Genomic DNA, 23,200 nt, shown 5'->3' with positions numbered 1-23,200 from the left:
ATTTTCTGTCTTATTCTGGGCAAGTTCTTCCTTTGAAACAAATGGGAGAGACACACAGTATGTTAATATATACAGCCTAAAAATTTAATTTTTTGAGTCAGTGAGGAAGCAGGTTCAGAGATTCCCATAAAGATACAACTGTGACTACAAAACTTGTTAGCAACAGAAGTGAGATCATCTGAGACTACTGATACAGGAATGATTCAAATAGTTCAGGTTGACCTGAATTTTTAGAAATGAAGATAAAACGAGATCACAGTGACAGATGCTTTAGGAAGGATTTTTGGCTAGGATTTTCAGTGTTTTCCTATTTCTTTTGTTTAAAAAAAAAAAAAAAAAGCTTTCAGTATTTTCTAGCTGCAGCATTAACCCTTTTTTTCATGTCCAGGTCTTGATAATTAACAAATAAAAAGGATTGTGAAGAGAAGAGAAACAGCCAGTATCAGAGAAACTCCCAGCAGAACTCTCCGTAAATAACATGTCTCTTAAACTGACTCATCAGTGTCTCTGAAAAATCTCACTTTTGTATCAATAAAAGGTTCAAAGATATTGAACTAGAGAGAAACTTGACAAAGATATTAGCACATTGTCTGAAATTGCAGCCCTGATCAGAGTGTTAAGTACAGTGCGGTGTGTGAGGACAGGCAGGGATGCGGCTTTTCACCACTAATTAAGAAAGATGTGGGGAAATGAGGACTTGTTGGCTTTTAGTATCCCACACAGCACTTGCTGACACAGAGAAAGGGTGCTATTTTTCACACTCTATGCTGGACTTACCAATAAGAGAAGATATTTTAAAGTCTTAATGAGAGACCATCATTTGTATTCCTCATTGGCATTTTTCTAAGGCAGAACAGAACGAGATTTGAGTAACTAATCTTTGTTTGTTCTTGTTTTAAAAAGAATTGTCACTTGGAAAATCTGTTCTGACACTAGACAACCTTCAGGGCAACATGAGACAAGCAAAATCTCTCCATGTCTTCCTGGAATGACCACAAACTCTTGAAACTCTTCGTATCCTATGATTATATCTTGTGGTCTAGAACAGCTAAAAGCCAGGAAGATTTACCAGTAGCCTAGCCGTGACCTTATAGAAAAAGTTATGCTCTGATCACAGAAGTTTGCTACAGCCACAAACAAGAAATTCACTTACCTTTCTTCTCTTCTGAGACACAAAGCTGACTGAGGAGCCTGATGAACAGCGCGGTTGTTTTTCAAGAACCCCTAAACGTGTTAGATTTCTAGGCTGTGCTATGTGAGAACAAATGTCCACATAGCCCATCTTAAGCAGTGCCCAAACACAACTGCCTAGGGAATAGAAAGGACAGGAGAAGAATATCGCTTAGAAAACATATAGAATTGCCCCCCTAATATTCTTCCATCCTCTAGAAAATTTCTATCTCTGAGCCTCCCTCAGTCAGGCATGATTTTTATATTTGTAGTTTTTCTCAATGAATTTTTCTTCTGTGAATTTACCTAGTTGTTCTTGAATCCACCGTTTACATCTTGTTATTGTGGAATAAATTACAACCAAGTGGTGGGAGCTCCCTGTGGTCTCCTGCCTTGTGTTTTACCTGAGGACTGAACCTACCTGGAGAAAAACATGTACACACAAAAGGAGATTAATCTGATTAATGGAAGGCAGAGAGCTCTCCTGATTCCCAACAAACCAACTTAATGAATGTAAGCACTGATGGCATTTGAGTCAAATGGGGTAACCTTTGATATGTTTAAGGAAAGCAAATTGTGAACACACAAATTCTTGCACACCAACAATGAAGTTAGGCTATCAGTATATTTACTATACTGCATGACACCTGTCTAGTTATTACTAGTCATATGCTCTGTGCCTTCACCTGTCATCTGTAAAATAAGGTAAAAGTTCTCACTTGATAGGCATTGCAATGATAAATAAATATTAAGAACATTAATATGCTCAACTACAGAGCTAATCTACAGATAGAAAATGTTGACTTTTTCCCTAAAGAAAATCAGCGGGCAAAGAGTTTTCAGATACAGACTTTCACGTGACCACTATTTACCACGGAGACCAAGGACCATAGTGACAGAAATGGCATTTGTGTTATTTGTTATTTAAATGTTAGTCATCATCCTATGATGTAACTCATAATTAAGTAATAAAATATTCTTTAAAAAAAAATCTGTAAAACTTTGGCCAAAAAATGCCATGTTACTGTAAATTACAACGTATTTATGGGTTCATCATATATATTAGTAACACAGCAGGTTCTTACAACCCTGTAAAGTCTCATTGACTTCACTGTGGTATGAATTACCACCTAGAAATAATACTTGCACAGATATTATTACTGCTCCACAGAAGTATGGCCATTTTTACATCCCTGCTCTTTCATGCTTTCATGTTATGTTACTCTAATTGTTTTTGGTATTAATTACCTGTCAGTGCAACTGAGCACTAGACAAAGAAAGGCTGATTAGCTTCTTATTCATTTCATGACAGTATTCAGCATTCAGGAATGATTTTACAATAACAATCTTAAGGACACCTTCCCAATCAAGTGATTTTATTTTATTTTATTTTTTTTATTACAGAAGGATGTGAATTCTGTCCTCTCAAAGATAAGCAGTGGCCTGACACTGCTGTGAAAGTGGTGCATGCCCAACCCACAAAAGCAGCATGTACTTAGAAATTATCATCCTTTCACATAGGGAATTTGTGTGTGCCCCTCTTAACACTTCCATCTTGCAGACGGCATCCAGAGGATATGAAATGTACAGTATCAGCCTTTTTATGCCTTTTATGATGATTTCCAAGAGTAATTGGTGCTCATTACCATTCAGCTTCTATAAAATTGTACTTAGAGTGCATGATGAACTAGTAGGAGGGTTTGCTGCTTTTTGTCTGTTTTTATTATTATTCTTTTATGGGTACTACATGGCACAAAAAATAGTGGAAGAGAAAATAATATAAGGGTGAGGAGACCTTGGAGTTGTTTATTTCACAGGCTTGCACAACACTTCCAAGGAGGACCTATAAATGGCAGCAGTATGGAATCGGAAAGAAAAAAAATAAAATAAAACACTCTTTTTATGACTCCATGCACTCTTTTAGGCAAGAAGCCATAAATCAGCAGCAAGGTCATAGCAACAGGTCACACTACAGGTCGGCAAGAATTTACTCTGGCATGGACGTAGGCAGCTTTTGATACTGCTGTTTTTGCTTAGTGTGGAGTGAAGTACTCAAGGTAACAATGGCACTGAGTAGCATGCAGAAATCTGTGAACCCCACAGACCTTGAAGGTGAAGTCTCTTCCTCTTTCTCCTTCCCTCCTTGTGCCTGTTCTTCCAGGTGGCTCATGATCATACATTACTGACATGAGGAAGGAAGGCAGGCAGGCATAGGCCTGCCCAGGTTGAATATACCTCTTTCCTCTTTTCTTTCCTTCCCTTCCCTCTTTCCTTCTCTCCCCTTCCTTCCCCTTCTCCATTCCTCTCTCCCTTTCTCTCCTCCTTCTTTTTCCAAAGTATCAAAATCCAAATATTGCAAAACAGTATTTAGCCCAGCTGAACCTAACATCCATATAGCACCCCACCATTGCTCACCACAGCTTCACTTGAGTCCACCAGTCTGGATATGTGGGATCACTTGGAGTATTCTGAGCTAAGATACTTGAGGTCTCCTTATAGCCTCTGATCTACATAGTCTCCTAATTCTCACCAGAGGCAAAAATTTTACTCCCTCCTTTGCCTTCTGCTGTAAGTTAACATGACCTGTGCTATTCTACTTTCTTTCTAATGCAGTTTTTATGGGGTATTATTATTACTTGCTTTCATAACATTAATTAATGTCATGTATTTTTACAAGTGTTCGAAGTCTACTTAACCTGTCTAGCTTGTTGTATGCAACTTATTATTGATTCAAGCCCTTTGCTAGACCTTGAGAAAATATTAGATAATTAGTTAGTGGAATGCAGCCTTTCTAAAAGCCATTTTCTTCAAAGGTCTTGTAGGAGTAAGACCTTATTCTCTTTTCTGCATGGGCCTATCTTTCTCAATCTGTTGCTACAAAAAAGAAAAAAAAACACTAAAAAATGTATTTTCCAATTTTTATCACTGAAATGAAATTTGACATTGTCATAAAGAAGAGAAAGAAACAGCATAGGCTGCTAGGCAACAGTCTGTGGGAGAAGCATTAGTGGGACTCGTCTGAGCTTGACCTACTGTGTAAGTTCCAGCTATTCCCAAGCATCACTTCCTCAGACTCCTCAGGGTATATCATCCAGAGTTAAAAAAGGAGAATTTTCCTAGATTCTTGACTCCTCCTTGGCTCCCCTTCATTTGGAAGCCTCATGCTCATACTAATCTCCTTAGGCTTGGCTGGTATGTCTAGGACTTTGTCTATGTCTTAAAGACACTCCACAGCATGTACTTATCTAAATTACTTCCTCAGTTTCCCTGATGTGGGAGCTCTCCTTCCCTAAGTACTGTGAAACCTACTGCACCTAGGTTCGTGTCTGTGAAGGAGACAAAATACATCTACAGAGCGATGCTAGTACCTTCTTGAGCATACTCCATCACCTAACTTGTGGTCACATCTGAACTTGTTTCATATTGGCTAAAGTGGGATAACAGCTGGAGTATCAATCAAATTTCTAGGTGTAGCACAGGCAGGGTTTCATACCATCTTTTCATAATGTCCAGTGTCCATTGGCATCTCAATGCAGAATGTGTTGTAATTTCAGGACAAAACAAAGTTGATTTAAACCCTAGTGAGATTAGTTTATTTTAACTTGTTTGACTGCTCTCTAAGGCATACTAGAAATGTTCAGCTAGTCAGTAACACCTAAAGGTGCCTTAAAAATAATAATAAAAAAAAAAAATACAAAGCAAGCAAAAAACAATCACATAAAACACCCCACCATCTGCTATTGTCATTACAGATGATGAAAGATGGGTTAGTTGAGTCTTGGATCTCTTCTGCTTTGACTTAGGATATTCAGCATATCCTCAAGCACCTTCAGCATTAAGCTAAGTTACACTTTCTGACTTTGTCATGAACGCACTTGTTAAGTTGGCCATAGCTGAGAAACTATTTAAGAAGTTGTCCCATAGGGACAGCAAGAGGCTAGGGACTGACTTCTAGTTCAGACCCCAAAAATGACTGTGTTCAGAGTCCAACAAGGTGCTGCTGTAAGTTGTTTCAACCTGCTCATTTGACTTCATGGTAGAGGGGTTTGATTACAGCTGGGAGGTGGGTTAGGAAGCCATTGCATCACTGCTGCAAGGATGAATCTGGTTCAAAAGCATACACGTGATTAGGACATGCTGATTTCTTAAACAGGAATGCAAATTTGATGTAATTGCAAGTGTAGTGTAAAAATATAATCTAAATCAGCCAGTCATACCTGGTGTCTTAGCAGCTATCATGGCTGGGTGGAAATGGTCCCTGCTGCTGGACAGGAGAGGGGGGATGGGGCGTAGCACTGAGTCCAATCTCTCTCTGCTATGGGGCATTGCTTGCTGGGTGTGGAGGCACAGATACTACAGAGCTGAAGGGAGAGATGAGTGAATCTACATAAAACAGGCTACAACCTGAGAGAAAAATGAGATGTCACAATAAATTGTTCAAATCTCTCCTTTTGTGAAGAATGAAATAGTTTACAATGGTGACATCACATTATTATCCCTGTGTATCTGAGTTAACGTCTCATTGAAACAAATGGGACAGTTCACTCAAGAGTTATTGTGCAGCTGTCTGCAGATACAGGAAGAACATTATATCTTTTGTCTTCGGTTCCCACTTAGGGGCTTGTCTTCACTATAGTTTCCCCCTAGGACACTTATTTTTAAGGAAAGCTAATGATAATAAATAAAAAAGAGAATTTTAAAAAATTCAGAGTTGTATCAGTGCTGCTCACCATTGTATGTTCCAGACCAGCCCATACTAGGCTTACAGGTATCAGTGGACAGAAAATAGTAGACATGTTTTTTCCTAATAGGTGGGAAATCAAGTAAATGCTTGCAGTAGAAGATAGAGTCCAATCTTTCATGACAGCCTGGAACTCTAATAAAAATCTTCATCACACCAATTCCCAGAGGTACAGAATGATACAATTGTGAATGATTGATATTCATCCATCTGCAATATTCAGACTCTGTGCCAGCCTCCCAAGTAAGTTACATTAAATAACCACATTTCAAGTGCAGTCAGATTGGTGGGGTTTTGTTTTGTTCTTTTTGTTGTTTCTTTGTTTGCTTGGTTGCTTGTTTTCATTAAGTAGGTAAGGCAGCCGGTGGAAGGCAGTGAATGTCAGGCGTATGCCTGGAGCTTTGTAAGTTTGAAAAATTTGTCTCAACAATCATCGAGTATAATAAATAGCTCTCCTTAAGAAACAGAGCCTTTGTCCATCATGCATTCATGTTGCATACATAAAATGGCACCGTCAACATTCCCCCCACTCAATAACTTGTGTTATTGAGATGAGCTGGCTATGACAAAAAGAGAAAAACTGGCAGGAGCTAAAAGGCAAGATGGCCAGAGATGGTGTCAATTGGTGCACAAAGTTGTGTTTTCTATGACAGAAACTTCCATGCAGAGGCTGAATGGAGGGTATCATGATTAGATAGCTTCCCAAAAATAGTTTTAAGAGGAGAAGACTTCTCTGTCACCTCTGCCTTGTTCAGATGTTGTTAAAACTTAAAGTGTGATGCAACATGCAACCCAGCCAGCTGGTTTCAGAAAGATGCATTCAGGGTAAAACAGGCTCAGATAGCTGTTTCTAGAAGTAAGAGGAAAACAGACTCTATCTCAAAAAACTATAAAAGTTTATCTTATTTAGCTGAGCCAAAGTGGAGACTGAGGAGAGTTAGATGGGTACTGCCAGATAAGTGCTTTAGAGATTAAAATGAATACGAAGGAAAAGAAATAGTAGAGCTAAGAGAAAAATCTTAACATGGGATGAGTGTGTGGGAAGTGATGAGTGGGAAAAAGCTGGACATGAATGTATGTTGGAAGTTAGAAAATTATTTTCCATTTACCAGAGATGTGTTTTTCTGGAGAAACCTTCCAACTAGGTCAGACAACTACACATTGTTGATGAATTTTGGATCCTATGTAATGATTTCTTGGAGTGGTGGTAGAAGACTGGAATCTTAACTTTTCTCAGAGGATGAGAAAACCAAAGCCATAGGTTACAATCAGTTTGGAGATCAACTCCTTTTATGAACCAGGCATTTTCCTGCAAGTGTTTCATAATTTGTGATTCAAAACCACCAAATTCTGATCTTATTATAAAGATCATGAAGATTATAAAGGTGCTATATAAAATGAATGCACATTCTCAACACATTGGTTTGTTCAAGTGATACTGGTTTCAAATTAGACAAGTATGAAGAAAAGCAGTGGTACATGCAGCTTGTTTGCTAGACTTCCAGATATGGTGGAAATATCAATTATATTCAGTGGTGTTTTGATGCTGGATGATAAGGTGATTTGTAAAATTGGTTGAGCAATATTTTTTTCTCCTTTAAAATATACTATAAATGTAGTTTCTGTGGTTGCTTTGAATATTTTTCTCTTTTATTTTTGTCTAAACTTTCATAAAAGAAAGAACAGAACAGGTAATATTTGAAATTAAAAAAAAAAAAAAAAACACTTTCTACCATGCAGAGATTTAATTGACTTTTAATGAGAATGTCTATGATATTTAAAGTCAAGTTTCAATCAAAGCACAGTTTCAAAGAACTTTTATTTTTTATCATTTTCAATCAAGCTGTCTTTGGGAGAGAGTTGTTGCCAGAGGTTTGCTGCCTGTCATCTGTGAGTTTTCAAAATTTAATACATAAGTTTCAAGGGAGTCCTGACCCATTCAAAATACAGAGATATGCTGTGCTTGTGCTAAAAAGGTAGAAAAAGTGAATGTGTATACTACAATCACACAGCATCTGTTGTATTCGTTCATCATTGCACATAGAGTTATAAACTACAATGCAATTCTTTTTTTTGACACCTGGGCTTGCTTTAAAACAAAAACTGCATTTATTCCTTCCTTTGTATTAAGCAATTACTAAAGCTTTTTTTTTTTTGTCCTCATTTTTTTCCTGTTCTCTTTGTCCTTTTTCTGCCTGTCCCTATCCAAATAATTTCTGCTTGAAATTAACAGGTTATTGTGTTTCTTGTCTCCTAAGAGTGAGAGGTGCAGCACGATAGACTGCTGTGGGGGTATCAAATACAGAGAAGTGAATTTTGGCAGCACCCTTTATTGGCAAAGTGCAAACCCTATTAGGATTATTTGATACAGTGCAGTGATAAGAATAATTTAAGATTTAGGCAATAATTGAAGAACAAGCCATTCTGAATTCCCTGACTACATGAAAGGATGGGGTTCAGGGAAATCTGAGATTCTACAGGGAAATGAAGATGAATAACTGGGAGAACAGGGGTATTATCTTTCTCGTTCGTTGCCATACAAAGCCAATCTGTTTAAACTCTTTTCAAATAGTGAAACCATAGGGTCACTTGACTTGCGTTTTATAAGTACGATTTATAAAGGGCACTGTGGTAGATGGTTCTTTCATGTGAATCATTGCAGCCTTTTTAAGAAATAGATTATACTGATAAAGAAATAGCTCTCACACACACCAAATAAAATAAAATAAAAAAGGATATTGCTGATATACTGGTTTCTTTCTTCTTTCCTTAGAAGCAGGAAGGGCCATCACAGACAGCCTGAAGTTTCTGCTCCTGTAGTTAACGTGGAAAACATGTCATCTACCGAGGGGATGTTTTAATTAATTACCATAGTTGCTTCAGCTGTCTCTGAGGATTTAATAGATAGCTGGCAGTAATTCTTCAGCAGCTTTTCAGGAGTGAACTTCTATACATTTAATATTTTTTCTCCCTAGACTCTAAGACATTGGTGCAATTCCTACTTACGCAATGTAAAATTTTAGCCTATATAAAAGGTGTTGTAAAAGCTTGCATCTAGGAATAATTTATTCCAATGTACTCAGTGATGTTTTTGGAAACAGTGTCATATATTGTGGGGCATTAACTAATAGAAAGAAAGCCAGGAAAGAGGTCAAATGATGTACTGTGAGAGTAGTCAGGCTGTGCAGCTCTCATGTATTAGAAATGCACAACTGTGCTCTTTGAAAAGGAAATAAAAAAAAAAAAAAGAGTCCAAGAAAGGTGATTTATCATACCTTTCATTTTTGATGAATGTCCTACACTGCCTGGTTCTAAAGAACAAATTCTTTATCAATGAATCCCTCAGGATGATCAGGTTTTCTGTGGTGAAGTTAAATTAATAGTTTCACAAGTAATTAAGTTCTGGCTTAGCTTTCCAATTTGCTCCCCAAATCATGCAATAGAAGCTTGACAAAGAAATTGAAAGTCTTGTATATTTGTTATTGAGTTGATTTAAAAGAATGAGTCCCTTTGCAGATTTAATCTGTCATCAGTTTATTAATTACTATGAAATCAGAACATTCTCACGTATGAAAAATGGGGAGATGTGTGTTGTAAGTAAACTACAACTGAGCTTGATATGTAATGATGAAGTTGTTCTAGTTCAAACAGAAATTAATTCAGATCTTTTACACTTTGCTGTACAGGGGATAGACTGGATGATAACACCACATACTCTGGTTTCTTAACATATGAATCTGCTAATTAACTCTACCTTGTGTATTATGAATATATCAAATGTTTCAAATCCATATCACAGTTTGTTAGTAGAATAGCAGTAGTGAGTATCCTAATCTATTTTATTCTTTTTCATTTTTCAGTCAGATAAGTAGATGTTTGTTACAGGTAAGGCTTAAGGGGAACAGCGTGCATACAAAGCCCCAGCTGTCAATATGGGCAATTCTTATCAGTGGTGTGAAATTTCCCCCACCCACACACAGAACACATCTTTTTCAATCCTGCTGCCTGGACCTGATAATCATATTTAAGAGGTGGTGTTATGTTCCCATCCTTCACCTCTTTATTGATATAACATGGAGGAAGAGGAAAAACAGCTGTTTTCTGAGGGAGTTTTGGCATATTCTCACTGTGTGCAAACTGAGATATTCAAAATCAAGGCAATGGTGCATTAACTTGGGCATGTGAGTAGTGATGGTTTGTTGTTTATTTTTGACTCCTTGTGATAACGACTATGACAGGAACTGGAGAAACAACTGGGGAAAGGGAGGAGGAGATACAGATTTTTACACGTATCAAAGTGAGGATTATTTTTGAAAGCCTGTGTTTAAGACACTTGTCACTGTTGCTCCAGTTATTTCTGAGAACCCCTCTGTATTTCCAGGAGTTTTCTTGACTCAGAACAGCTGAAAAACAGTGTTGGCAGTGTGTAGGTTTTCATATACTGCTCTCACTGCTGAGCTTCACCTCTCCCCATGAAATGCTGAAGGAAGGTACTGTTACTCATGGTGAATGCCTAACAAGTGGAATAAGACAGTGATGTTTGCTCTCCTCCAGTGACTTCCTGTTTATGAAATACTTACTAAATAAATAACTAAAGCCATCGTTATTTTATTTTTTGTCTTTTTCTTCTGAGCATTTAATGTGGTGGTTTTCAAGCTGATTGCTGTCTTTCATGGAAAGATTGAGATTGAGTAGTACAAAGAGAGTGCAAGAAATTATACCAAGCTCTCTCTCTCTTTTCTTTTTTTTTTTTTTTTTCCTTCCATTGACCCTGATTGCCTTTACAGATATGGCACTAGCATTTTAGCTGGTAAAGGAGAGGAAACAGATTGTTTTAAATGAAATTAATGCACTTTTATTCTCTTCTATGGAGACTCTCTTGTTTGTTTGGATGTAGGGAGGAATAAGTGTAATAGGAATGTTCTTTTACTTCCAAGATGTAAGCTAATAGTCAGTGCCACTGCAGCAGAGACATGTAAGGTTAAGGAAACAAGTCATACCATTATTCAACAAAATATTCTCTGATTAAAACAGCTGGTTTCAAACATTGAACTTGCCAAATGTCAGCAAAACCCAGCCAGGTGACTTGAAACAGTCTCATTTTAATGAGCCCTTTTTAAAGAGCTCTGCCAATTTGTGTCAGGTATATATTTACTAGTTTATGCTGGCAAATGTAGATTTCCAGGCTTTTAGATTAGCAAAGACAATTTATTTATTTATTTATTTGTGTGTGTGTGTGATTTGGAGGCAATAATAACGTTAAAAATCAAGAAGTGAATTTTTACAGAACAGAGCTGATGAAAAGAAATGCTTTTGGTTTTAACCTCTGCCTTTCTCCTTACTTAAAACCTCCTGACACTCTCTCATCACAGCACACAAGTTTGGCAGCTGATTTTCACAACCAGTAGAAGCATGTCTCATACAAAATTTAGCACCTTGCTAAGCTAGTCAAGTACAAAATCATGTTGATTACATGACTTTGTGTCATTTGTTAGCTCCTGATAGTTCACTGCAATATATCAGTTTAGTCATAATCTGTACAAATTGCACGTGCAAGCAAAGCATCCTGTAGATGCCTTTCCAAAAATGATGAGCTATCAGAATGAACTCAAGACAGCAGGCAAAGGATGCAATAATTTTGCCTGTGCTGGCAGATTTTGCTGCTTCAAACACAGAAAGAGGTGGAGAGAAAGAGACAAAGGTTTCTTCTAGGACAAATAAACCCTTCTTAGTCCCTCTTCTTCTCTCACACCTGACCTCCACCAAAACCCTGCTAGCTCCTCCCAGCTTTTCTCAAATGTCTGATATGCCTTAAGATGGCCTTGAAGACCCTGATAGATGATTATGTTAGAACAAAGTGAACATTTATTCATAAGCTGCAGTGGACTTACATAATGCATCTTTTCCCCTGGCAAATGTTTTTCCCCCTAGGATTAATATTGTTATCGATTGCGTTAAAGGAATTAATTATTTCTGCTTCTTTTTGGTAACACTTTACAATAAATTTGATATCTGTTTCTTGCTTAAGTACCAGTCATTAAATAGGAAAACATCTTTTAGCCACTGAATACTAAGCTTTCATTTCAGCCGCATTTTAGGACATATGCCAGGAGTATTCACAGACTTAAGTTAAGCAAATGCTTAAGTGTTTTTTCTTGGATGAGAACCACTGATTAGAATTTCAGAGGATTGATGCATTAGGACACTAATACATCACTGAAGAGGAAGATATAATTGAACAACAGCCATGATGATGTCTAAATTGCCTTCTGGATGAGATTCCCCATGTTTTGAGTGGGTTTGAAATAATTAAACTTTAATCAGCTACAGAAATGCTTAAAAAAATTACACATATTTACCAGGTGACTGAATGAGATAAATTAATACTTACAAGCATAGTCTAAGTTTTTTTTCTTTGTGAATAAGGAAATAATTTACTGATTACAGGCCTCTAAACCTGTATTTGGATCAAGAGCATGCAAGTGGACTGCAAGAAATACTAATAAATGCTAAGCAATCTGTCTCACAAGCAGGTGATGTTAGTGTTTGGGGAACTTTGCCACAAGATTATTCATCTCCTTTCTGCTGTTATTGGGGGCCCACTGTGATAAACCGTCTGCTTCCAAACTCAGAACCTTAAGATTTCAGGTATATTCTAACTTGTCACTTTACTCTGAAACATTAGAAACAGAAAGACAATGGGAGATGGATGCAGTCTGTGAAATATAGATATAGAATCAGGTTAAATACTTCTTCCACATTTGGGGAATATTCACAACTGGGGTTGTGGTTCCAACGTCCTTCCAGCCTTTACAAACTGGTCCCTCAAATTAATTCAGGCTGTCCCTTTTCCGTACATCCCTGAAACTCTTGGTCTTCTTCCAGAGACATCAAAAAGCCCAGATTCAATTCTCACTTTGAACATTGGTTTTAACGAGCTGCAAGGACACCTACTTCAAGCCACAGTTGCACCTGTCTCAAGGCCCCCAGGAACACTCAATGTGCTCCCAACTACAAAGAACCACCCCCCTTTATTTTTTGGATAAGAGAGATGTACATCAATACTCTATATGTCTATGTGTCATGTACAGCTACAGATGTAGTTGTCAATATAGAAAAAATATCATCAGTCATTTTATGTTTGGCTTTGTTTTTCTGATAGAATCCTGACTTTTCAGAGGTAAAGTACCTCAGGTTATGTTCCAATGGGCCTTTTGTTCACTGACTTCAGTTGTCAGTTCTGGCCAGTGGCTGAGGGATTTGGCTTTGCTCTTCACTGAAGCATTGTTTGTAAGGTTGCTTCATTTCAGATTTAAATGTTCCATGCAAAAAACACGTCAGGAAATTATATTTCTTATTCTTTCTGTCTGAATTTCTGCTTATGAATCTTAATGTCATTGTCCTAAATCTTTTATCACAAAAGAAAGATTGTGCTTAAGTAATTGATGAATTTGGGGTTTTAATATATAGAAACAAATACATTAGCTACATTAAGACCTAGCTTTTTGCATGTATTCCTTCATGTATCCTTCCAGTTAGTGCCATTTTACAAGCAGTCAAGTTTTAGAACCATGAGCTTCACCCAGTTCTGCCATGGGCCATTCTACATAATACAGGCTGTATTAGATCAGTCGTGTGGGACTGATACATGCTATATTGGCCCAAACAGAAAGAGAATATTTATTCTAATTAATGGTGAAGATATTTCATTTCCATTCTATCCAAATACTTACCTGGTGACTATTAGAAGAATATCCATCTTTTGTTCATTTACCTTAATTACACACATTCAAGTAAGCATTGATAGCCTGTTTATTTCTTTCTTTCTGCCTGCCTCTCTCTCCACCAGTGTAACTAAAAGAGGAGAATTAGAAGTCAAATCTGAAGATTTCAGATTTTATCTCATCAACAGTGAATTTGGTGGAAATTGTCCTCTTGACTTCAAAGAACATTGAATTGTGCTCTGTTATATAAAATGTCTGCGATAAATCTGGGAAATTAATTTACTTACACTTAATACCCTGTTCAATATCTTAATCACTCATTGAGAAAATATAAAAGCACCATCACTATTATACATCTTCATTAAAATGGTTGGGAACAGCATCTTGATGATCATAGCTTAACCAAAGCAGTAAAAAAAATCATGTCTAAAAATAACCAGCCTTCTAATATGGATCCTGGGTGCTTGCAATTTTGACTCCCTTACCTTCAGTCCTTAGCCAATTATTAGCCAAGATTCTCTTTTTGCATGTAGTCATTGAACTAAGCATCAGTTTTGTGTAAACAGAACATGCCATTCATTAATCCTGCAGTAACAGCTAGTGTGTAACCTTAGGTTTCTCAGCGATGTACAAATGTTTGACAAAAGACTAACTATGACAATTAAAGCAGCTTCCTTCATCAAAATAGAATGGTTGCAAAGAGCTGTTTCACTATCGTATAGCTGTCAATAAAACAGCTGAATGTGAGCTAATAAAAAAGTCTCTTTCTTTCTGCTGCCTACAGCAAGAGAGAATAATAGTTGAAAAAGGGCAGGAATGGGAACACCTGGAGTAGATAATTGCATGCTGCTTACTGGACTCTCTGGCTCTATTTTGAAGCTTGATACAGTAATAAGGAATAATGCAGCAACTGTATAGTCTAGGGGAAAGCAGGATCAGCAGGGCAGATTATTTTCCCTTCTTCCAAGTCCATTTGCTAAATCGTTGTATTTTGAACTGCACTGAAACATCCTCAGAACTAGAGATGCAGCAGGAAGCTAGTCAGAACTGCTGAGTGCCTTGCTCTTTTTGCCTTGGTCCTAGCTTTGAATCCTTCTCTAAAGGTTGCAGAGAAAATAATAATAATAAAAATAAAGTTCATCATCATCAAAATATGCATTTAGACAGTGCATCCACAATTGCTGACTCTTTTCTTGGAACAGGTTCCAGTTTATAACCAGCACAGGTTGTCTGCCCATGTTGGGAGTGGCTGCACTCTGCGGAAGGACTTGAGGACCCGTTTTAAGACTTCTCTGAAAGAAGTCATGAGATATCTTGAGGAAACCAGGATAACACTAGAGCTGGTGAACACATCCAATTTACTTTGATCAGAAGTTAGGAGATAGCTGGGACAAACTGATCCAGAAGGTTAGAAGCATTCCTGGATGCACAGCATGTCCTTGATGATCAGGGACAGTTTGGTTGACCCAGTGTGCTTTTGGGAATCTGACACACTTCTCTCGGGAACTGTTTTCCACATAAAGGTGACAACAAAAAATATCCCAACTGTTTCAGAGAAGACAAGTCTGTGGGTTTTAATTAAAATCCACATCAGTGACTCACCAGGTATCACTGTCACGCTCTCTGAATTGTGGTCCTGGCTAAGAAGGATATTGTAGCCCTGAGTACCATTCGCCCAACTCGTGTGAGAGAGTTTTCCCACAGAGATTTCACAGACTTTCGGTTAAGGTACAGTGGGATGTGTGACTGAACTAGGGACCTCAAGAGAAGGAAGGATATCACCAGGATGTGTTATCATGGATCATCTGCAATAACTGACCCAATATAAGGCAAGCATAGGAAGTAGTACACAATTAGGAGTATTTTAAGTTGGCCAAGTATGAAGTTATAAGGGAGCAGAATACTGTTGGAGTTTGCAGGACAGCTTACTTCAGGGTGAGTTACTTCCCCTGACAGGACAAGAGCATAAACCTTTACTGTTTTTTTTGTCACTCAGGCTTTACCTACTATTCCTACAGCCATTGTTACAGTGTCTTTGAGCTCCAAGAGTCCAGAGGGAAAGGTATAGGCTTTGCAGCCTCTCTCAATGCAGAGATATTTGGAACAGCTGAGTTGTTGGGGGTGAGGAGGGTAAGACCCCCGCCACTCCACCTGTCAGCACATGCAGTTCTTATTTCTTCCCTAAAATGTTCTAGGACTTCCCGGGCAATTCGTATGTTGGCTTGCTTCCTATCTGTAGGTTTTCTCTGATTGGTATCAGTGCTGTGACATGCTATATATGCTGATCTGTTAGACTGAGACCCTCTGTGTTATGCTGCATACCCTATAAATTTTAAATTTAAGCAATTAGAAACACTTTCTTCATTGGATTAATGGAGAATAAAATGAAACGCTGACAAATTTATTGGCTCTCCTGTAGGCAAGGTAAGCAGAAAGGAGAAAAAAAAGGCAAAAAAAAAGGAGAGAAAAGAGAAAAAATAAAAGCAAACAAAAAAGTATGTTCACTAGCCTTTCATGAAAGTAAATAGCAAAGTATTTGGCATGTTGATTGACTCTCTATCAATCTACTTTCTATGTACCGACCAAATCACTGCAAATATTTGCCTCCTGGTGACAGGCAAACAGCAGGTCAATGCTGAAAAAATGGATTACATTGGTTTTTAACTCAAAATTGAATACCCCTTACTTTCTGGCTGAAGAAAAAAAAAAGTAGAAAAAGAGTCATGGAGGTCAAACAATAATTATCTCAGTAATTTAAACAGCTGAGATTGAAGGAAAAGCTTAGGGAGAATCAAGAACATCCTGAGCTGAATATCCACAAGAATATCCACAAGCATCATCAAGTTCACACTGATTCAAAGCTGGGTTTGTTATGAATGCTAATAGGAAAAGTAGGCATATCTTGATTTTGAGGAAATTTAGTTTGTGCTAGAAAGGCAGGCTCTGCCTCGAGAACAGTTCTGCACAGTCTAACGAGCTAGCTGGGCTCTGATCTTCTACCTATAGTGACTCTTGTTTGGACAGAGAGGATGTATTCCTATGCTGCTGTCCCCTGCACTGTGCTGAATTTCCATAAAGAGTACCATGGTCCATGTGGAGTTTGTGGGAGGACAAGATGCTCAATTGTAAATTAAAAGGGAAGAAGGAGCTCTGGGTAGGACAGTGGTACAAAAAAAAAAAAAAATGTGCACCACTCTTGGGATATTTTGTTCTTGAAAGAGAGAGAGAAAGAAGACCTTCGCCCCTCTGGGGAGGAAGCTTGTCAGCTCTTCCTCTCTCTCTCTTGTTTCTTGAGAATATTAATATTTTAGCACTTCTCATTTACTAGGTAACCTCTCTCATATGTATTTGACACACTGGAAACAAAACTTTCCTCAGTGCAACAGGAACAGCTTTAGACAAGCCTGCTAAAGTCAGAAAGGGAGCTTCACTCCATGATGGGAGATGGATGATACTGGTGAAGAAAAACCATGTGAATAATTCATGCAGCATATTCAGATGCCATGTGATCCTGAACTAGCATGAACACACTATTTGCTTTGCATTCATAATGTTTCATTAACCACTGTAGAGATGAGCAAGGCAAAGTCATTAAGTTTAGTGTAATGTTGTTTTAACGCTAATTCTTGGTTGTATTACTATGCAAAGACTGTGACTACAAGGGACTTGGGCTGCTTCCGTGAGTTTGCTTTCAAAATCACTCCCCACTCAGGGGAATATTTACTGGAGAGGGACTTCATCCTCCCATCTCCCAGCTCATAAAAAGTGCTTGAATCATCTGAGATTTCAGAGCAGAGGGATATCTAAGTTCCCGTAAAAGAGTACTGGCTTGAGAGATCCTTTTCAGGTAAACACTAAGCAACCCTTTCCCATTGCATGCCAGAATTATGTTCAGACTGAATCAAGTTAGAGAGAAAAATAGGCTCCCATCTGTCATTTTTAAAGACATCAGTTGAATTTATTACTGGAAGGTGCAACATAGTGAAGTCTGAACAGCCAGGACCTAGTTGTGGAGGGGAACAGAACATGGCCACGAGGAGTTGAGCCCTCTCAAACTCTAGGGGATTCTGCTACACAAAGAGAAAGCTTGGATGAGAAATTCTGGCTGAAAAAAATCCAAATTTTGAATAAAAATTTCACCCTGATGTTAATTTATTCATACCCATTGAGACTACTTTTAATGGTTAACATTTTCATCTGGAATATATTGTGACCTTTGTGAGAAATGTTTGTTTTTTCACCCATTCTTGCAGAGCTTATCCCACACTTGCTTAGCTGTTAGCATATCACCCAGGTTTTATATGACTGCTTTAATATTCAGCTGACATAACATCCTTATCACAGGATCCCTTAGTCCCTGTTCTGTCTCTCACTCTGTCTGAAAAGAAAATATTTTTTTGTTTTGTTTTAAAGGGTTACATCACAGAGACTTGCATGAGCTGCAGACTTGCCTGAATTAATTTTCAAGAAATCAGGTGCTGTGTTAAGTAGCACATATTAAGGAGAATCTCTGATTCTTGATGATGGCTGAAGGGTGAAAAGGACAGGTGATACTTATTCATTGAAACCTTATCGAAGACATTTTCTACCCAGGGTTGCACCTGGTATGATGCTCTCCCAACTGTTTTTTTCTTGCTTCCTGCTGGCTGGAGTGCAGAGAAGTTCAATAAGGCTCTTGCTGCCTCTAAGCAATGAACCTGGTGGTTTTAGCTCCAGTCATAGAGGATTATAATTACAGTCACAGAGTCTGTGAGTTCAGGCTCTGCGGATGATTCAGCCCAAAGCAAGTTGTCACATGAGCCAACCTTGTAACCTCAGTGGGATGTAAAGTGGACTGGAGCGGGGCCTGGTTATTTTCTCTGTGTACAGTGTGCCATTAAACATGAAAGGTTCCTGAAAAGTCATGCCAGTTCTTGTGATCATTTTGCAGCATTGCTCCAAGATTAACTGTGTAAAACTCACAGCAATTCTGCTAGCAAAAGCTATACAGAAATATCTGTGTTTTTCAATAAATGAAATAAACCGTTTGTCCAGGTCCACACTCAGCTCTATTTCACCATTAAGTAACATAAAGCTAGACCAAAGGTTTGAAAGTTTCTGACCTAATTCAGAGTTATGATTGTAAGAGAGGAATTCATTCAATGGAGAACACAAAGGGCAAACAATTGTATCAAAAGCAGAGAAACATGGGCGACACAGAAGCCAAGGAAGGCTGCTAGCTCTCATGTAGTGCATTTCATCCCTAGAGATCTCAGAGCTTAATAAAGGAAGGCAACACCATTAACCACATTTTACAGATGGAAAAACTGTAGGTATAATTTAATGTCAGCAAGTATTCTTGAAAGGTGGGGACAATCCTGGGACAGCTTTGTCCCTTGACTGAAGGAAAATTTCCAGCATGCCATTTTGTCACAGATCTCAGAAACTTATATTCACCATAATTTTCTTTTAATGAACCACGATGCCCAGCAGGCATCACTTGTCCCCATTCTCATCATTTCCCAAGCCAAGAGGGAAATCACAAGGGACAGAAGGAGCTATTGAAGTGCAGGACCCGTGACTCAAATAGGTGTTTTTCTTTTTTTCTGCCTGTCTCCCCTTAAAACATTGAGTGAGACAAGGGAGACATGTGAAGCTGTGACCATGAGACTCTACTAACTTTATTTTTTTTTTCCCTTAGGAATTACTGTCACCCAAATACATAAGACAAAATACAGACTGGCCAGGATGCTGCTGTGGGCCTTATGACTGCTCCCTCATTACTGTATGCTGTACAGAGTATCCTGTCTTGGGCGAAGTTACAATCTGAAAGCAACGCTACATTAAGCAAGTGGGTGAGTAAACAAGCACAACTTGGGTTACCAGTAGGTGAATACCATTAAAGCTATTTAACATTAATATACAGTCAAGCCTGGATCGTAAATGGGAATCAATAGGAAACAGGAGTCGATAGTGAACAGGGAAAGGAGAGAGGAAAGGGCTCAGTATGAATCTTGCTCAAGTCAGTGGAAACTAGGTCATGTCCAGGGAGTGCTGATGGAGGAAGGGAAATGGCAATGTCACCACGGCGAGGACACTTAAACAGAAATCTGGACTGTGTCGAAGTCACAGGAACAGAGCAACAGGCTGGGGAGAATGTGGGGGCAGAAATGTTGTACAGAATTGACTGGAGCAAATAGTCCCAATAAACTTTTTAGAAATAGGTAACCAAATACTTCAGCACCTCATGTCTTCGTGTAAACATTTGGGTCTCTCCTTGCTGGTATTGGTATAGAGGTGATGTCCAAGCTGCCAAGAGAACTGCTGCCTACTTGCATCATCAGATTTCAAGACTATCTTTGTGGCCTTCCTACCAACATTTACATCAGCCAAGAATCTGCCTCAGAAAAATATCATTGCTTCTATTCCTGAACTTTAGTTTATGGAATCACTTAGATGGGAGCACAGGTAGTTTATTACGTCTTTTGCGATATTTTTGGGCCCAGCTATCTCCCATCTGAAGTCAACAGTAAATTTACATAAATTTAAGAACTGTACTCAAGTAACAGATGCACATCTTCTTTGGAATGCCATAAACATTATTTTCAGCTGCATTAGATCCTTAAAAAAAAAAAAAAAAGAAGAAGAAGAAAGAAAGAAAGAAAGAAAACAATATAGGAGAACTAGGTCATGTTGAATCTAAAGCAATTGACCTATGTTTTTATGTAGTTGAGTGCCTCATGCACTGAAAGCAGAGGCAGTGAGCTGCTTTGGTAATAATAAGTTTGTTTTCCTAATTTTGCTCTTGCAGTCGTATGAGGAATCTTAATGAAAACCGTATGCTAGGACTAACCACAGTTTATTTACATTTAGGAATGGAAAACAGAGATGCATGTCAAGCAACTCTTCAAACAATCGTACCCTCCAATATCTGGGGCTTGTTTTATGGATGGTAGAAAATTCACTGGATGGATTTATGTGGTATATGAGAAGGCAGAACAATGGGTGAAAGGAAAAAAATGTAAAATATGGGCTGGACAGCACTTTTATGGGAAAAAGACTATGTTGCCTGCTCTTTGACACCTGGGTTTTCTTCCAATAAGATTCCTTGACTGCTTAAGCATTCTTAAATATCAGATTTTTTTTTAATCATTATTATTGCTGCGAGCATTGCAACAGGAACAATGCTATATATCCCCAATCATTTCAGCTGTTATTGGACTATGTAGGTTTAAAATTTGACCAGAAACAGTGACCTCCATATAAATTAGAGGAGGGTTCTCTTTCCAAGTACAGTCATTTAGGTGGGTAGGATAAATATAATTCATTTCAACACCTGGGCTCTGAAAGCATTTATTATTAAGCAAATTTTATACCACAGACAAATTACTGATCAGATGTCCTCCCACCCCAGGGATCTTCTTTGTTGTCCCATGTCTTTTGAAGAATTCTTTCTTTGTGACTGTGTCTGAGTGTGCCCTAGGAGAGGCAAAAAACCCTGGAATACTTACTTCCCCTCCTAAAACTGCACTTTCTGCTTGTTTTCTTAGCATAGTTCTTGAAGCAGGTGAACACTTGACTACGGCAATGATTACAGAGAAAGTATGCACCAACACTACCTTTAAGCTAAGGGGATGCTTTTGCACTAGCAGTGCTTCCTACAGATCCAACAAGACTGGCAAATCTGGGATTATCCTTCCCATAAGTAAGGGAAATCTCCATGTAACAGGACTGGTTTACATAAAAGACCTCAGTTTAGTATGAAGATACCCAAGCTAGCTGTGTATGAATGAACGAGGTGTTGGAAGCAGTCCAGCTATAAAAGCATAAATCTAAGCACAAACACCAATACTTTGATGTGTTTATTTGGGAGAACTTTTACTTAGGTAATGAAATTTTGCCATTGTGAAAACAGCAAAAGAATTCTTTCCCCACTGAGGTGTTTGGTAAAAACTCCCATCAGTTTCATTATATAAGAACAGCAGATGTGATTTACGTGATACATCCACCTATTCCAGTCTCTCAGTTCCAGCAGTGGCCAATAGCAGATGCCTCTTGGAAAATATAAAACAAGATGTCTGTATGATGATACCCTCCTGAAATACTCTCACAGCCTCCAGGAAATTGTGGTTGAGAGACTTCCTGTGCCAGAGGTATATTTCTGCATTTAATAGTCCTCCATGGGTTTGTCAGCAGTGCCAGGGTTTAATCCCTAAGTAGACATGGAACTTATTCTCACATGGGTATTTTGAGACTTATAAGTATACAGTACATTCAATTGACAGTAATAACAAGTTAGCCCCCTTTGGGGACTATACTATTACCTACAAACGAGAAGAGGACAAAACTCAAAAATAAAAATAAAATAAAACAAATTTGATCACATCAGTCATGCATGGATGGATGAGGAGATTTTACAAGCAGCAATAGCAATCAGGTTGCCATGTGTCTGGTTCTGCCTGTCTGATTGTGTTGTGGTCTTGCCAGTCACTGTTAGGGCTATCACAAATTGTATTGCACAAACATGACTACAGTTGACCAAGGAGGTGTTTCTAAGATGGGAGACATAAGTGAATGAGACAGATGATCAGAAATGACCAAAGGAAAGCAACACATACTTCCTAGCTTTTACCTGGAGTCAGTGACAGCTGGAATGAGGTGGGAATAGTGAAAAATCATTCTGGGAAGGAGCACTGTAATCTCTCTGAAATGTTAATATTTAACTTAATAACTGGGGAAGGTTGGAATTTTAAACAAATCATTTTTTAAAGTCAACCACAAGGTCAGAAAGAAAGTTGTTTGTTCACACAAAATTAGCAATAGCAAACAAGTAATGAAAATTAGCAAGGGAGTGGGGGGGAGGAATAAAACATACAAAAATGAGTGCAAGAAAAATAAGTGTTTGACAGCAGAATTTTGGATTGTCTCTAACATCTGTTTCTGAATGAGACCATTCTTTCAAAGCAATTCATTCAGGATGGGTAAAATATTTAGTTATTGTAAGAGTTGTTTTTCTTTCTCTTCTTTTCAGTGCTAGTCTTCATTCATTGAAGTCTTCCTATCTATCCTCTTTCTCTTAGTTTTTATGAATTATTTGAATTATTACAATTATTATATTCATTGATGAGTTAACAAGGTAGTTGATCTTGTTATATGTTATGCAGTTGTTCAGATAGTTGAGCAGGCCTTCTCGGGGATAAGAATAGCCTTCTTTGTCCATTCTTGCTATGTGTTAGTTACAATGCTCCCATCAGAATGCTTCTCATGTCACTAAAGATGCAGATGCTGAGATTATCCTGATCTTATAGCTGAACAGATGTAAGACACAGGACTTTTCAATGAAGATCAATACAGCCAAGGGGAACCTTATAATTCAAGGCTTTTCTGTCTTTGATTTCAAGTCAGTTTTGTTATTTTAGGGAGCAGAGGATGAAAGTCTTTTTTCTCTGGTATTTTCATATAACTCTATCATACATCTCCTGAAAAAATCATGCCACATACATCTGTTACATGAGTTTCTTCTACTTAACTTTCTGTAATTCATATACTCTTTCTCTTGTTTGAATGATATGCAATATAGAGTTGT

The 23,200-nt window shown here is 38.0% G+C and overlaps 1 long non-coding RNA gene across 1 annotated transcript in view; it reads left to right on the top strand.

Annotated features, from left to right (window-relative positions):
• The window catches only part of LOC308197495, a 76,997-nt gene that overhangs the window by 28,753 nt on the left and 25,044 nt on the right, over positions 1-23,200 (top strand). Inside the window, exons 3-5 of the long non-coding RNA XR_013952986.1 lie at positions 389-10,092; positions 19,316-19,469; positions 20,488-20,595. This is a non-coding gene — a long non-coding RNA (uncharacterized lncRNA). The remainder of the gene's footprint in view (positions 1-388; positions 10,093-19,315; positions 19,470-20,487; positions 20,596-23,200) is intronic.

The sequence above is a fragment of the Anser brachyrhynchus genome (genome assembly GCF_964034855.1).
Source record: "Anser brachyrhynchus genome assembly, chromosome: 6".
In the NCBI taxonomy this organism is placed as follows: Eukaryota; Metazoa; Chordata; class Aves; order Anseriformes; family Anatidae; genus Anser; species Anser brachyrhynchus.
Note: the sequence above shows the minus strand (reverse complement) of the source record. Positions and strands in the feature narration are given on the sequence as shown.